This window comes from Lissotriton helveticus, chromosome 8 (genome assembly GCF_964261635.1).
Source record: "Lissotriton helveticus chromosome 8, aLisHel1.1, whole genome shotgun sequence".
NCBI lineage: Eukaryota > Metazoa > Chordata > Amphibia > Caudata > Salamandridae > Lissotriton > Lissotriton helveticus.
Genome location: NC_136069.1, coordinates 1119908296 through 1119926549, shown reverse-complemented (window position 1 = coordinate 1119926549; position 18254 = coordinate 1119908296). Strand labels below are relative to the sequence as shown.

The 18254-nt window shown below is 45.5% G+C and overlaps 1 protein-coding gene across 2 annotated transcripts in view; it reads right to left on the bottom strand.

Moving 5' to 3' along the window:
• Positions 1 to 18254, bottom strand: part of FHL2 (four and a half LIM domains 2) — a 403193-nt gene that overhangs the window by 69419 nt on the left and 315520 nt on the right. The gene's annotated exons all lie outside the window — the stretch shown is intronic.

The window sequence follows — 18254 nt, the reverse complement described above, 5'->3', positions numbered from 1 at the left end:
CCATCCAGCATGCGTTTCAGTTTCAGTGGATCGGAGAAGATGTGCGGAGAACCCTGGACAATCACACGGTATTTTGCTGGGCCCATAAAACCATACTGGAAGCCCCTTTTCTTCAACATCGGTCGGAGTGCCAAAAACGCTTTCCTAATGTCCACCGTCTCTTTGCTATAATCTTGTGAGATGTAGACTTTAGCCGATTTCCACAGGATATGGTTGTTTTTCCGCATGAAGGTGAGAATCTGCTCTACATGCTGGTAGCGTAGTGGCTTGCAAACAATAGCTCTAGGCCCTTTTTGTGAATTACTTATCCTGCCCGGCACTCTATGCGCCCTATCAAATTCCAACGGGTGATGAAAGGACAAGTTGGTAGCTTGAGTAAACCAGGATTCCAAGAAGGCCACACAGCTTCCACTCTGATCCTCTGAACCTTCCGGAATCCCAAAAATTCGTAGATTCCCCCTTCTGTTCCTGTCCTCCAACTCCGCGAGTTTTCGTGTCGTTTGATCTGCAGCTATACTCAGACGTTTGATGGCAGCACAATACTTGACTTCCATGTCCTCGAGCTTGCTAATCCTTGATTCCGCTTCCAGCAGTTTCGCATTGGTGTCGCGATTATCCTGCCTGATCGCCGCCACCTCTTCTTTGGTCGCTTTTGCCAGGTCCCGCACCTCATCCAGTCTGCTGAGGATTAGGTCGACCGGATCAGGGTTGTTTTTTCCCCCTTTGATGGGCGTATTCGGATTCGACTGATCATATTTAAGTCTCTTCAAGCTTTTCGCTAGCTCTTTACTATCTGTCATGACTGCTCGTGGCGCAGATTCTTTCTTTTAAGCACTGTGTGCGCTTGTGCACTTGTGTGTTGTATATGTCACACTTATTCCTTCCTCTGGCGCAATACAAGTAACTGAATAGTCCCAAGGTGAGGCCTCCTAAAGGCTGGTATGTAGGTCGCACCAGCCGTTCTCTTCTCGTGGCTGTCTAGTCGTCATGTGAGAAGTGCGCACACTCATACAGCGCCGTAGCCCTGCGCCGCCATTTTGAGAGCCACCCTTCGTGTGAAGCACTATCAGAGACACATCAGCAGACTCCTAATTGAGACCAATCCAGATTGTGCCCCGGGGGGCCCTGATATGATGACTGTAAACTCATAGTGCAGCACAGAATTCAATCACAGGTCTGCTGGCCCCCATACATGGAATCCGCAGTCATTTCCACATCAAGCAGCCCCAGCATCCATGTGTCACAATAATCACTCTGTTGTTGTTTCCGTTCTAATATACCACTGCTGCATTTCCTTACATTCGTGCCGGTATCGCTACCATTGCGCTGTTTGTACATGCGCCAGCCGCCACTGTCCGGTCAAGTGAGCCGACCTTATCTCATCCCTTCTTAGCGGGTGTCGGTAATCAGCAATGCCTCCATTACACATTGCTCGAATTGAGCATAATTCACATTCCTTAAGTCGCTAATGTCCCACAGCTATACAATCGCACCCTGGGTAGGATCAGCGCTAAACAGGTTATTCCTCACGTGCCGATGTACAGTTACACGGATCAGGGAGTCCTCGCTCAAGAGGCATTACATGCCGCCATTTTGCGTAAGCTATTGCCCCTAGCGTTTCCTCACGGGTCTAATGTCTCCCGTTAGCGATCACATTTACTCACGGCTCCCACCAAGGTCTGCCATTCCACCGCTGCTCTCAGTGATCGTCCCCCGACACCAGTCAGGACCTCATAGATTGTCCGCCGATATTCCGTGCAGCCACGCGGTCTTCTCTTCCGCCTCACTAACTGCAGCCTCCGGCACGGAGCATTCAAGGCAGCTGAAAACACTGCTTCCCAGCCACCGATCTCTTCGGGGTAACCTTCTAAGTGCTCCCCTCACATTCCGGGAGCCAATTCACCGACGTGTATCGGTATTAGGGCATAAGGACACGTTCCACCTTCAGTAATCGACCTCCGCACGGGCAGAGAGAACTACGGAGCCGCCATCTCTCTCGGCGTCCAAACCACGCCCCGTGTTCTTTTAATTCTTAATGGAGTTTTAACTGTTTGACATATGCACTGTACTTTTATGGCTAACTTTTATAGTAGCCGTATAAAGAGCTTTTGAATTTGATACCATTAACATGATATTGCCCCATTGGCGGTAATAGGAGACAATTTACACCCAATGGGACATTTCTTATACAATGTTTAGGACTTACTTATTTACGTCCCAAAATTATTTTGTGGACAATATTCAGACAAACATCCTCACATATTGGACATAGCGTCTCTGCCATTAAATGTGAAGTCTTAACACCAGGCATTCTCATCTCCTATTGGGCAAAACATTCAATGTTCCAGCAATCCTCTATCCGCAAGGGCACACGAGAAAGCCAATGTGGCAGATATATGCACAACCACACATCCTCAATTATCTCAAACTACTCAACCTAATCTTAGCAACCAATCTAGGGCTACTGCAGACGAATTGGCAGAAGAGTGGATCCTACCCAATCTCATCTAACGGTATTTGGCTTTTGAAAGCCATCCTTGTAATAAAACCATTTCCCTAACAACAAAATCCTTCCTGCTATCACAATAATCTTTGTGCACATTTGACTTGAAAAATATTTGGTGGCTGTCACCAGGTATGTTGATATGCACTCTATTTTATTTGTTTGCACCTGTTACGTATGTAAAGGCCTGGTCTATCTCACATGCTTCTTGTCACACCATGACTTTACGGAGTGTCCATGTCATGATTTCGTGCAGTCCTTGTGGTAAATAAATAAATAATACCTCTATTTTTGACTAGATATACAATAACAGATAGCTCAATAAATAAGAGTCAAGATTCGAGGTAGCTGGAGTTTGCAGGTTTAATACAGCATAAAGGACAGGAACAGGACAACCTGCTCGGGCAAGATCTGGGATCGCTAGCAACTTTTAATAACCGTGCACAAGCATATATAGTTAAACAAAATACATGATGTTCAATACAATAGGCGTAGCAGTAGGCAGGGCCTGTAGCAGTCGCGAAAGATAAGGCAGAAAGTAGGTGTAACAAGAGGCGTGAACAGGGCGTATACATAGACATGTGATGTAAACGTAACAGATTATGTCATAAATGGGGCGGAAACATGGAGGGGGCTACCTAAGGAGCCGGGACCTCTAACCTAGTGGTGTGCGCAAGCTGGCAATGACGTGTTACTAGGAGGGACTGGGGGCTATGACTTCTGCGCTAGAAGGAGAGACTGAAGTCTGGAGAGTCAGAGCGACATGTACCTAAACACTATCTAGTATCTGATGTTTAGAGAACATGTTGATAGAATCCAAAAGTTATCAGGGTAAAGGCTAACAGACTCTAAGACTGGTGCATGCATAATTCTACATGTAGTGCGTGTTGAGGAATATTAACTGACCATTAATACAGTATTTCTCTTACATGGAGACGTAAAGGCTAGACTGTGACGGAAACTATTGATGCGATTCAGTAGCTTAGGAATGCAGGGAAGGAGAGCTGGACTGATAACTAGAATCATAACATACTCTTGGCAGACCAGCAGGCAGAGCCAGGCCGAGCCGGGCACTGTGAGGCAGGAAGTAAGTGAAGGGTCAGGGATACAGGTGGGGGCTGTATCGCTCCTCGGAGAGGGTTCAGGAGACAGGAGCTGAATCTGAGTCCGGGCCCTTTTGAGGCCTGGAAACTGGGACTTTACAATGAAATAACGTGCACACTGTGAAACGTGGCAACGTAGCTTTACATAGGCCTAATACTCGTAGCTTTCACGAGAACTGGAAACTGGCATACTAGAGGTGGACACAACTGTAATTGCGTCTTTAATCGATCATGGGGAATACATATGCATATTAATCATGCACACATAACATAAGATGGGGAACACGTAGGGACACAGAACATGGCAAAATTTACTTTTCCACATTCCCTCCTTGTCACTACGTTTCCATCAGGAAACATCAATATTCATGATACCATCTATCATTTCATATAGTATCATTTGCTCGTCTCGAATTTTCTTGGAACGGGATCTAGGACGGGACTTGGGACTAGGAATACAAGAGGTAGCACAAATGCCGCAAATCGCAGGGCCACATTGTATACAGAGGCAGCAACTGAATATGATCGCTACTGCAATACCTAGAAATGACAATACTTTCCATCCCCAGGCAGAAATTATACTCCAAAACCAACCGGACCATGTCCAGGTGCCTGGATTCTGGTGTAACTGATGGGCAATTTTATGAAGTCTGGTTATAGCTGAATAAACAGACGGCGCGTTATTAGGAATGAAAATGCAGCAACTAGATCCGATGACTCTACATGCTCCTCCTCTATCGGCCAATATGACGTCAAGAACGAGACGATTTTGGAGCACGACAAATCTCATAGCAGATTGTTCTTTGGTTAAGTTACCTAGAGCAGAAGCAGTCTCATTCACTACTGCTTCAAGGGTTCTGGTTAATCTACGTATTAACTTACTATTCTGGATAGGTCCTATAAAGAAAAAGAAACCTCTATTGAAATCTGTATACTGTTCTAGAGCAGTTTCAGTTTGATCGACAATCGGGGACTCGATCTCCCTTCTATGTCTAATGTGTACTAGATGTGTGTTTCTATGATAATCAGATGGGGCTAGGAAAACTGGTGGCAGTAGGAAGGCAATGTAACAGGTTCCATCCCAATCGAGGGGCAGACGAACATATGCGGTCTGACCACAAACAAAATAAGAATGACGTGAAGCTTTGAAAATAGATTTCCCACTGTCACTATACCTGACAATAGTAGTACAATCACTATGTCCTACATGTGCGGAACCATTATTTCTGACACATAATTCGCCTTTGACTGGTAGTACTGAAATAGCAGGTAAGTCTGGAGTAGGATCAGACTGAACATTCAAGACCATAAAATTCAAAGAATAATTACCCAAATTATAAACTTCATTTTCTAGATCGAACCCTGTTCTGTGGGGAAGACCTTGCTTGTCTGGAAAACATGTACTATTCAGAAGGGACATATCATTTGAGGATGACGTTAACATGGACCAGGCTCCACATGAACCATTATGTGAAAACGGATAAGGAAACAGTGGCAGAACTCCCTTCGGTGTCTGGAAAGGGGGGAGTCGACCACACACCCAACAATTAGTGGCATTGCTGGTCTGGTGTGAATAATGTAACATACGGATAAAGGTATTGTTGCGCATAGCAAGACGATAGGATAGTTCGTGAGGAGGCAGATCACTAAACGTGTGCTCTACTGTAGCATTAGAAAACTTATTTACATGAGAAATTGGAAAACATAAATGAAATGCATAACTCGTGCAGGTAACCATCAAGCTTAAAAACAATATAAAACTTAGAAAAATGATACATCGGATTGAGTTTTGACTAACTCTCTCACTATGGGGGTCTATTTCATACATGTCAGATACCTGTCTAACCGTTTCACCCAGGGGGACTTAGACAATTAAACTGGCTGACTTATTTTACTAGACCGAAGCTTCTGTTTATACTCCTGCTGCAGAGTTTTCTCTAACAGGGGAGGCTTTGAATCAAAGTCATTAGCGGGACAGTCCTTGATAAAAGTGTCTGTAGAAGTGTTATTTAAAGTTTTAGGTCTTAGTCCGTGAAATTTCTTGACATGAGACAGATGCACCCAGCCTTTTCTGCCTTCCAACTTCACGGCCGTGCGGGTGGTCAAAAGGACTAACTTCGGCTCCTTCCAGCGAGGCTCCAGCGGACTTGAACGATCAAAATTCCGGATTAAAACCAGGGTGCCGGGAAGGACCTCGTGTGGCTTGACTTCAGTATTGTCGGGAAATGCAGCGGCAACCTGTGAACGACAAGAGTGTAGGGCAGACATCAAGGAAGCTAGGTAATCTGTCAGCATATTACTGGAAACATCTGTAATACTTCGGGGTCTGGGTGTACCCCACATATTCGTGGGGCGGCCGAATACGACCTCATAAGGGGACAGACCTGATCTGGAATGTGCGACCATGCGCATATAAAACAAAGCAACTGGCAGGGCAACTAACCAGTCTACACCTTTTTCTTGACAGACTTTGGCAATACGTGTTTTCAAGGTTTGATTATGTCTCTCTACGAGACCGGCTGCTTCTGGATGGCGTACACAATGGAACTTCCACTGGTACCCTAACAAAAGGGAAACGTGCTTCATAAGTTCGGATGAGAATGGCTGGCCGTTATCAGAATACACGACCCTAGGGAGTCCATAGCGGGGGAAGAATTCACGAACCAACTGCTTGGCAGTGGTCGCGGCTGTATAATCTGGGACTGGATATGCCTCTGTCCACCTGGACAAAGCGCATACAACTACAAGGACATACTTGAAACCTCGACATCGCTCCATCTGAATATAATCCATCTGGAGGACTTCAAAAGGGTGGTCAGGGGGCTGGAATCCACCTTGTTCCACCGGGAAACTTTTACCTGGATTGAACTGGCAACATATCATACAAGTGCGGACTTTCTGCTTGGCTGCAGCTCGTAAATGCTTGTTAAACCAAATGTTCTGGATACTGTCTATCATGGCTTTTTCTCCTAAATGTGCAGGACTATGTGCGGTATTGATAATGACTTGAACCATAGAGTCGGGGAGAAACCATGTGGCTTTTCCCTTCGTCACCCATCCCTGATCTGTCTGGACCCCTCCTTGTTCGGACCATTTCTTGATTTCTTCAGGAGTAGCATGTAACTGGATATCTATGACATCTTGAGTAGGGTCCTTAACTGTCATACAAGTAGTCTGTTCTAGAGTGGATGTCGGTGTCTTGTTAACTGGTATGTCTGGTGTCTGTGCTGTAAGCTTGGCTGTTCGATCTGCTAGATCATTACCTTGAGAAATAATGTCTGTAACTTTCGTATGTGCTTTGCATTTCATGATAGCGATAGATGTCGGTAAATGCATTGCATCTAACAGAGCTTGAATAAGGAAACCATGCTGAATCTTGGTTCCATGAGAAGTCATGAAACCTCTCTCCTGCCAGAGCACTCCGAAGTCGTGTACAACTCCGAATGCGTAGCGTGAATCGGTGTAAATATTAACTTTCAGGTTCTTGGCGTGTATGCAGGCTTGTGTCAGAGCGACTAGCTCTGCTGCTTGAGCAGACAGGGTGTCAATACGGTGTGTTTCAATAACTTCAGTGTCAGTAGTCACTGCATACGCGGCTACTAGTTCTCCTGTACTTGTTCTCATACATGAACCATCCACATAAAGTGTCAGGTCGGGATCTGGTAATGGAATATCTGTCAGATCTTGTCTTGGCTTTGTCATAGTGTTAACTACTTCCACACAGTCATGTGTGGCAGGATTTGAAGTAACTGACGGTAACAGTGTAGCAGGATTTAGAACGTTGCAGCGTCTGATTTCTATGTGTGGCTGGAATAGTGTCAGTTCATAACCTGTCAAACGTGCAATTGTCAAGTGCTGAGTCTGTGTTCGGTTTAAAAGAACTTCCACGGAGTGTGGAACTTGTACTGTCAAAGAGTGTCCTAATACTATGGAATCACTTTGTCTGATAGCTAGTGCTGTGGCTGCAACTGACTTGAGGCACGCAGGCAGAGCCTGGGCTACTGGATCTAGTGTGCTCGAAAAATAAGCACAGGGCTTGTATTGTCCTGCTTGATCTTGGGTGAGAACAGATAATGCAGTACCATCACGTTCTGTGACAAAAAGTGTAAAAGGCTTACTGTAGTTCGGTGTAGCTAGAACAGGTGCTTGGCATAAAGCTTTCTTCAATTCATTAAAACTAAGTGTATGTTCAGATGTCCAAGGGAGAACAGTCGATACGGCTGCCTCCTGTGTCGTTAACTGTATCAGTGGTTTGGCTAGAAATGCATACTGAGGAATCCATTGTCTGCAATAAGAAGTAAGGCCGATAAAAGCTCGTACCTCCTTCTGTGTCTTGGGCTGTGGAAGACTCGCTATTAACTGGATACGATCGGGTGTCAACTGCCTACCCCACTTGGACAGAAAGTGGCCTAAGTAGATCACTTGCTGGACACAGAATTGAAGTTTTGAAGGGGACACCTTGTGCCCCATCTCGGCTAGGAAATACAGAACTGTAAGTGACGCTCGCTCGCAAGCACGTTCAGAACGGGCTGTGATCAGTAGATCATCGACATATTGGAGCAGGGCAGTGTCAGTTGGCATGTGAATGTTGTCTAGTTGTCTCTTAAGTGCTTGACTGTAAACGCTAGGACTTTCTGTGAAACCTTGAGGAGCTCGTGTGAATTTATAGCTCCTTCCATTTAAACAAAAACCGAAAAGGTACTGGCTGTCTGGATGAATCGGGACACTGAAAAATGCATTCTTGAGGTCGATTACTGTAAAAAATATTGCCTCAGAATCAATGGCTGTCAATAGAGATGAGATATCTGGAACAACTGGATACTGGGGAATGATACATTTATTGAGTTCTCGAAGGTCAATCACTAATCGATATACTGGGGGTGCATTTGGATCAGTACGTTTCATGACTGGAATGATAGGAGAATTACATACATTGGAGTCAGTTTCTACAACTACTCCTTGAGCCATGAGCTCGTCAATAATTTTGGATAAGGCTGCTACAGCCTCAGGTGGCAATCTGTACTGTCTGATTCGTGGCAGGACTATACCTTGCTTGAGAGTCACACGATGGGGTGTGATTTGCATAAAACCAACATCAGTTGGACCTTGCGCCCATAGATGCTGCGGAACATTAGACAATCTCGGATCAAAATCTCGTAAAACATAGTGACCCTTGAAGTCACGTAAAAACAAACGTATTCCCTCTGGGGAACAGCAAATAACTGCACCTAATTCTTTCAGTGTCTTAATACCTAACAAATTTTCTGGACATGACTTCGTAAGCAATAGATCAGTAGTTCGGGACAATGGACCTACTTCTAGAGTAACTGGCTTTGATATCTCGTTTACAATAGGCTTTCCTGAAAATCCAAGGGAAACATTTCTAGAGCCTGAGAGCGGAGCCCCTGGAACCTCGTCATGACTAATAGTCGTCCTACTTGCCCCTGTATCAATCAGAAACTTTCTGTCTTTCCCTAATACTTGACTGTGAACATAGGGACCTTCTTGATCTACAGGAATCTCGATGAGAGGCAAGCCTACCTCCCTCTCTAGGCTGTTTCATGAATACGCTTGATACTCTGGATACTCTGTCTGTGCATACTGGTACATTTGCTGTGTAACATGCTGTGTTGCAGCAATAGGCTGCGGTGCTGGAACTGTCTGTTGTGCATTCTGTGGCTGAGAAGTCTGTGAAACTTGTTCTTGTCTAGGCGGACGTGGTCTTTCTTTAGTTTTACCAGTGGCTATATTGTGTTTCAGAACTGCACACTCGTTTATAAAATGACCTGGCTGTTTACAATAATTGCATGTCCCTTTAACGGGAGCTGCAGGATGACTGGCTTGATTCGCTTGATTCGGACCCCTCTTCTGACTGTCTTGGGGAACAGATTGTGCAACTAGTACTTTCATCTTCGTGTCTTTCATACGTTTTCTCTCATGTTCTTGCTCTTCTCTGATTCTATTCTGGTGATACTGGAGCATCTGTAACATCTGTGACGGGGTACTAGCTTGCCATGTACTTTCGACTTTCAAAACTCTATTCTTAACTTGTGGACTTGAATTATCGACTAATTTAGTAACAAAAAGATGAGGGTATGACTCGCTACTCGTCTTTAAACCACTGTTTATTATAAAACATTTCTCAAATCTAGAATAAAAATCACTAGTGTCTTCGTCTTGTTTCTGTTTACAGGCTGAGATCGCATCCCAGTCTTCCTTTTTAGTGGCTAATAATCTAGGTAAAACTTGTATTAATAATTCTGGTAATTCTTTACATTTGTCTCCAAGACCGGTACCTGGTACTCGTATCTTATCTTCAGCTTCTAGAGCTGTCCAATCGATCTTTTTCTCTCCCACCTCCCAATCCTTTTCCTTGAGTTTTTCGTATACCCCTGCGGGCAACAGGACTTTTAACATTTTAATAATATCTGGATACGTGTATTCTCCCATACGGAGCATGTCTTTTAATTCTCGGTGGAACCCTGCTGGATCTTTGTCGTGACAGGGAATTAATTTCTTCATCTCTAAGAGTTCCATCTTGGTAACTGGGGTGTAAACAAATACTCGTTGCATTTCACCATCTGGTGTCCTAACTGGGTGTACTTCTCGTAGCGGATGCTGTCTGTCTATGTAAAACGGTTTACTTTCCGGGGGTGAGACATGAACAAAATGCGGGTTCAAAAACGTCCTATATTTGTGGCGCTGTTCTAGAATGACACTAATTACATCGGTACCTAATCCTTTCCATCTATACTGGAGTAACTCGTTCAGGATATCATGTAACGGACCTGGATCAGAATGTTGACCCTCATACAGTGTAATGAGGTGTTGGATCATATACATACCCACCAGTCGCTGCTCGGCTGGGGGCAGTTTCAGGAACATGTGTGCTACTATTTCGTCTGGAAAAGTGGTAGAATCAGTAATCCATCGGACTGCTGATCGGGCTAGTTCTTGTTCATGCATAGTACTTAACTCACTATAACCGATTCGTGATTTCAAAATTTGATCGGTAGCTTGAAATATTTGTTCTAGAGAGACTTGTTCCGGTGCTGGAAGATGAAAGACTTTCTTGTGTTCTAGGCGTGACTGTCGGTCTGGAAATCTAGATTTACCTACATACGCTATTCTGGCGGTATTCTCGTCTTCCACCTCTTCAGTAGAAGAGTCATTTTCATTCTCGCTTCCTAGAGCTTCTTTGCGTTGTTCGTGTAACCTTATTATTTCTTTACGTATTTTCTTGTACATACTTTCTATACTATTGAGTGTCTTGTGCTTACCCTCGGCTATATTATCACTCCACCTTGTCAGAACTTTCATTTCGATCGGATCTTTAGTCGGGGAATCTTGTTACCGTATTAAACAATTGATCAGAAACTTTAATAGCATAAACTGGATCTCGGATTTCCTGAGAGACATGACTTCACCAATACTTTCTGGATCTTGTCCTGTACGAATGAAACGATACATTCTGTCTAGATCTTCTTTCATATTCGGTAGGGTGACCAAATACTCGGACACCTGTCTTATACGCACGGAGTATAGAACCATACTATCCTCGCCTGGGACTGGATCATAACAGCATTCAGTAAGAACTCGTCTGATTTCTGCAATGGACTGATATTTGGGCGTACGCTGTAACGCACGTTCATGTAACTCGACTGCTCCTAAACGTCTATTTGGCGGCGGGGTACCAGGAGGACCTCCTCCCGCGGCCCCTATACTGGAATCATCGACTGATACTCTTCGTGCTGGCAGAGTGACTGATGTGGCGGGAATTTGTACTACGGGCTGGACCGGGGGTACCGTAACAGGTACTGCAACAGGTGCCCCGGTGGCTGGAGGACCATGAATTACATTATTTACAGGAGCTGGTGGAACAGGATTTGCATATTCTGGGACTGTGTCGTCCAAATAGGACGAGAGAAAAATATCAGCTGCGGTCGGTTTGTGACGTAGCTTGGTCGGAACTAAAGGTGGCGGAAAATTACTGGATGCCTCCGGGGTTGCTTTTGGCAAGCCCTCGGCAAGAAGAGGATACATACCCTTAATGAGGGCATTCCTCTGTCTGTCTGACTGTTCGGTTTTAACTCGTTCACCTATTTCGATTAGTTCCCTTTCTTGGGCTCTTTCTAAGGATTCTCTACTTAATTCTGACTTTCTGATTTCTTTTTCGGTTCTTTTATGAGATTCTTTGCGCCATAACTCGATGGCATCTTTCTGTGGCTGTCTGGCTTTCTTTTTCCATAATGCTTCTTCTACTCGCATGATGCACTCGGCATCCCATGTACCCGATACGGGCCATTTATACTTTTCCTCTAACTGTTTGGTGTACTCCACCCACAAATCTAGATACAATATGTCACTTATGCCATGCTTTTGATACATAAAATGACCTGGACTGTCCCTAGGCGGGACAGGAACTGCTTCTTCTAACAGACCTTTTCTAGTTTTTAACTGACGTAATTTTGAGAACAGCGGCATGACTGAACTGTAGTCTAGACACAATACAATACACAATGAACACGATAATTACTGAAGATACACCACTTTCATACCACGACATTGAAATACATGAATGACATTTAAAATAACAGTTTTGACAAAATACTACCTGGAATACTGAAAACAGAATACATGAATTTCTCGAGAACAGAACAGACTAGAACAGAAACTAGATGCACTGCTAAAACAGTACGAAACTTACCGGTCTCATAAAGAGACGCGTCAGGACCCGCATCCACCTAAGTGGACACTTCGTGTTGGATCTGTGTACCCCAAACCCACGGACCAGAGACAATGCAATTGACCCTGTCTAGATACTACCCCAGCAACGGTACTCACCGGGCAGCAAGAACGGAAGGCCTCGGACTGGACTGGACTGCTACGACGCCGGACGGACGAACTTCGGACTTCTGTTACGGGTGGGCCTCCGGGTACCTCGGACCTTGGACTCTCGGCTTGGGCTCTGGTCGGGACTCGCCGCGTTCCTCCACCGCCTCGTCTGGATGCTGGACCGCAACCTCCGTCTCCTCCGTGGGCCTGAGGGATACTTGAAGCAGAAATATCTGCACGTGCACGGTATGGTTCCGTCACGGCTGCAGAGGATCAGGGGGCTTGCGTGGCTTCACCGGCGCGTGGGGAAAGGGCAAGTCCCTGTTCGGGCGCCATTATGTGGTAAATAAATAAATAATACCTCTATTTTTGACTAGATATACAATAACAGATAGCTCAATAAATAAGAGTCAAGATTCGAGGTAGCTGGAGTTTGCAGGTTTAATACAGCATAAAGGACAGGAACAGGACAACCTGCACGGGCAAGATCTGGGATCGCTAGCAACTTTTAATAACCGTGCACAAGCATATATAGTTAAACAAAATACATGATGTTCAATACAATAGGCGTAGCAGTAGGCAGGGCCTGTAGCAGTCGCGAAAGATAAGGCAGAAAGTAGGTGTAACAAGAGGCGTGAACAGGGCGTATACATAGACATGTGATGTAAACGTAACAGATTATGTCATAAATGGGGCGGAAACATGGAGGGGGCTACCTAAGGAGCCGGGACCTCTAACCTAGTGGTGTGCGCAAGCTGGCAATGACGTGTTACTAGGAGGGACTGGGGGCTATGACTTCTGCGCTAGAAGGAGAGACTGAAGTCTGGAGAGTCAGAGCGACATGTACCTAAACACTATCTAGTATCTGATGTTTAGAGAACATGTTGATAGAATCCAAAAGTTATCAGGGTAAAGGCTAACAGACTCTAAGACTGGTGCATGCATAATTCTACATGTAGTGCGTGTTGAGGAATATTAACTGACCATTAATACAGTATTTCTCTTACATGGAGACGTAAAGGCTAGACTGTGACGGAAACTATTGATGCGATTCAGTAGCTTAGGAATGCAGGGAAGGAGAGCTGGACTGATAACTAGAATCATAACATACTCTTGGCAGACCAGCAGGCAGAGCCAGGCCGAGCCGGGCACTGTGAGGCAGGAAGTAAGTGAAGGGTCAGGGATACAGGTGGGGGCTGTATCGCTCCTCGGAGAGGGTTCAGGAGACAGGAGCTGAATCTGAGTCCGGGCCCTTTTGAGGCCTGGAAACGGGGACTTTACAATGAAATAACGTGCACACTGTGAAACGTGGCAACGTAGCTTTACATAGGCCTAATACTCGTAGCTTTCACGAGAACTGGAAACTGGCATACTAGAGGTGGACACAACTGTAATTGCGTCTTTAATCGATCATGGGGAATACATATGCATATTAATCATGCACACATAACATAAGATGGGGAACACGTAGGGACACAGAACATGGCAAAATTTACTTTTCCACACCTAGTAACTTCATTGATAGGGCCAAGGACTTCCCATCCAGTCCACCAATCACCTGTATAGTTTTGCAAACATGCTTAGACATTCTGGTCAAAAAACAATCTCACAAGGTATAATAGATATGTAAGATCACTCTAACAGTAAAAGCACACCATACTATACCAATAGTCATAACAAAATGTCCAGACAGCAGTCAAGCACCCGCAAGTATGAACTGCTGACTCTTCAGGTTTTCCTTGGAAGTCTGACAATTAGAAATATCTAAATAAATTATAAGAGCTGTTTTGCAGGTTTTGAGGGTTTACGTAGCCAACGCAAACTGAGAGATCCATGCCTGATAGGATGCCCATGTAAAGCTCCTTCACCAGTGATTAATGTAATTATTATTATTGCAATTACAAACTTTGTTGAAAACACTGTAGCTGCTTATACTAAGTGCTTCTAATGCAGTTACTTTTTAGATGATTAGGTTCACACATAATTTCCTGAGTGTCTTTGCTAAGCAAATAATGGCCTCAGAATTCTGGAGGCAGTCTTTGTTTTATGGCCACTAGAACATTCCCACTAATTGAGGTGCCACACACAGTGCCTGCAAGCGCAGCCATGGAAGAACCAAACTGTTTTGAACAACCCATCAAAGTGCAATAGTAAGCTGCCCAGGCTCCTAACAACTATTAGGGCATTTAAATGTGCAGAAAGTAGTACTGCACATGCATTTATATCCTACTGGGGTTATCTGTGTTTGGGGAGGGCTGTTATAACAGTTGTTAAAGTCTCTCTTCCCAGGTTGAAGCACTGGGCACCAGGTGGCGAGGAAACCCCCTACACACAAGCTAATACATGCTGTATACCTGATGGGTGAGGGACGCCACCTAATAAGATGGCTATACAGGGGCGTCCGGGCCCAAGCAGGGACCTCTCTGATGACTCTTAGAGAAAAGTGGTCCAGAGATCTTGGGAAGGACCTAACAGACAAGGACTGGTCCTCTCTACTGGAATACCCTAAGAAGGCGTCCCGTAATGCCAAATTCAATTTAATACAATATATGATTCTCCATGGGGCCTACCTCACCCCGCACTGTCCCAACTGCAGATACCCCAATGTGCAAGTTTGTTGCCCCAGATGTCAGGCAGAGGAGGCAGACATTCTGCATATGTTGTGGATGTGCCCACGCCTTAGAGGGTTCTGGTTCGAGGTCGCAAAAATTATAGGAAATATCACAGGAATACCCAACTGGGATACAGTGGAGCGTTTTATACTAGGTCTATACTGCTGCACTAAGTCACAGAAAGTGCAGCTCCGATTCGCTAACTTGGCCCTACTCATTGCAAAATGCTCCTTCACAATGAGGTGCAAATCGGCCCTTTCCCCAACAGTATTCCCTTGGCATGGAAAGATGGCCCGCTGGGGTGGAGGAGAAGGTGCAGTCATTAGAAGGGAGGACCACCGTGGGTTGCGAAAAAAACACTGATCTCCATGGAATGGGACCTGATGCTGGAGGCATTCAAGGCCATCGATCCCCCTATACCACACCGCGCATAGTGCAGGGCCCCCTTCCCCAGCATGAGGCAGGGATGATCTCCTGCTTGACATGGGGACTGTCAAATTGGGCTACACCCCTATCTCAGAAATCCCCACATGACATATACAGTGGAACAAGGCTGAATCTTGGGCCTGAATCATTTCAACCAGGGGTTAACGAGACTAGAGGGAGGGGGTGGATAGTTTGGGAGTGTTTTGTTTTTACTTTACTTTGAAGGACAATTTACCAGTGGAACAGCTGTTGTAATCGGTCGACACTAAAATGTCAACATCCCAAATGGGCTATTACCTGTACACTGAATGTAAAATGTAGCTATAATTATGTTCAAACTCATTGGATCTATGTTACAAAGTCTATGTACCAATTGCAACGGCGCTGCCTAAGACAAAAGGGATATAATGCTCTTGTAATATTCCGCATACTCAGGGTGGAATGTTCTACAATAAACAAGAAGAAACAGAAAGACAATCATAACGTTGGTGCAGAAGTTCTCTATCAGCCAATATTGGACATAAGCCACTGTATTTTCTTCAAAGAAGCTCTGAAGAATGTTATACTATGGCCTTCTGGGACTGAGTTGGAGGCGATGGCCAATTACAAGGGAATGTGCATGTTATCTCAAGTATAACTCGATACACAGGCTTCTCAACTGGTAGTTTCCCGCTGGCATCCGAGCATGGACTGCATGCACAAGTGTACTCACCTGCTGCTGTAGCTGTCATTCTGTTGCAGCAGGAGATGCATAGGAAATAGTAGTTGGAGGGGAGCTCACTCACTGTTTCAAAGGTAACTGCCCACACATCCCTGCTGCTGTATCTCAGTGCCCTGTCTACAACTGTTAGGGATGGGAACAAAGCATCCTGATGCAAAAGAGGGAGAGTCAGCTACTACAGATGAGCAGTTTAGGGCCCATGTAAATTATTGTACTTCAAACTAGAAGTGTTGGCCCTCTCCCTTTGCAATTGAAAAGTGCACCTAATCAGTACCTGGCATTCAGGGCCGGACTGGGAACTACAACCGGCCCTGGCAAAGTGCTCGGCCGCCCCACCCCCCCACCCCCGTCCCCACTCGGGGATGGGGACTCGTTGGGAGGTTTGAGCAGTGGTGTAACGAAACTTGAGGGGGCCCCCCTGCAAACTACATGGAGGGGGCCCCCCTCCCATCCTCCGTACCAGTCTAGAGCTCTCTAGGCCAGCGACCCGCAATACTGCAGGGGATGCGGGGCTATTGTTACGCCACTGTCACCAATCCAGCCGTTACAAGTAACACTGGATGGTGGAGTTAAAGGTTGGGCGTAGTCTGCCCACAGGCTCCCATAGGTGGTGGTCCATTCATTACAGGGTCCCTGCCATCAGTACGCCGGGGAAGTTTGTCCAATTTTAGGTGGGTTTCCTGGTGCAGACTCCCGTCATGATATACAACATCGGCCCACTCATCGTTCAGTTTTGACAAAAGTGCATCCACTGCTCCTTCTCGTTTCCGTTTTAAAACATTAGACAATGTGACAATGCAGTATTTCAAAAGCAGATGCAACTACAAAGAGCACATTTTGAGAATACATTTTTTAAAGCAATCCATCACAGTCTCTCTCCCTCTCTCTCTCTCTCTCTCTCTCTCTCTCTCTCTCTCTCTCTCTCTCAGTGAGTCAGTCTCTCTCTCTCTGTCAGTCTCTCTCTCTCTGTCATTCAGTCTCTCTGTCAGTCAGTCTCTCTCAGTCAATCAGTCTCTTTCAGTCAGTCAGTCTGTCAGTCTCTATATCTCGCTCTTTCTGTCAGTCTGTCAGTCCTCTCTCAGTCAGTCAGTCTCTCTCTCTCTCTCATTCAGTTTCTCAGCCAGTCAGTCTCTCGGTCAGTCAGTATTTAGTCTCTGAGTCAGTCAGTCTCTACTCTCTCTCCACTCTATCTCTCTATTCTCTCTCAACTCTGTCCAATCTATCTCTACTGTCTCCCTCCCCACTGTCTCCCTCCACTGTCTCTCCACTCTCTCTCTCCCTTCTCTCTCTCTACTCTCTCTCTCTCCACTTTCTCTCTCTCTCCACTCTCTCTCTCTCCACTATCTCTCTCTCTTCACTCTCTCTCTCTCCTCTCTCTCGCTCTCTCTACTCTCTCTCCACTCTCTCTCCTCTCTCTCTCTCTCTCCACTATCTCTCTCCACTGTCATTCAGTCTCTCTCAGTCAGTCAGTCTCTCTCAGTCAGTCTGTCAGTCTGTCAGTCTCTCTATCTCTCTCTTTCTGTCAGTCAGTCAGTTTCTCTCTCTTTCTGTCAGTCAGTCAGTTTTTCTCTCTCTCAGTCAGTTTCCCAGCCAGTCAGTCTCTCGGTCAGTCAGTATTCAGTCTCTAAGTCAGTCAGTCTCTACTCTCTCTCCACTCTATCTCTCTCTCTCCATTCTCTCTCTCAACTCTGTCCAATCTATCTTCACTGTCTCTCTCTCTCCACTGTCTCTCTCTCCACTTTCTCTCTCTCTACTCTCTCTCCACTCTCTCTCTCTCTCTCTACGCTCTCTCCACTCTCTCCCTCCACTGTCCCCCTTCAATCTCTCCACTCGCTCTACTCTCTCTCCACTCTCTCTCTCTCCACTCTCTCTTCTCTCTCTACTCTCTCTTCTCTCTCTCCACTCTCTCTCCACTCTCTCTCTCTCCACTCTCTCTCTCCCTCACTCTCTCTGTCTCCACTCTCTCCCCACTCTCTCTCTACTCTCTCCACTCTCTCTCTCTCTCCAATCTCTTCACTCTCGCCACTCTCTCTCCACTCTCTCTCTCCACTGTC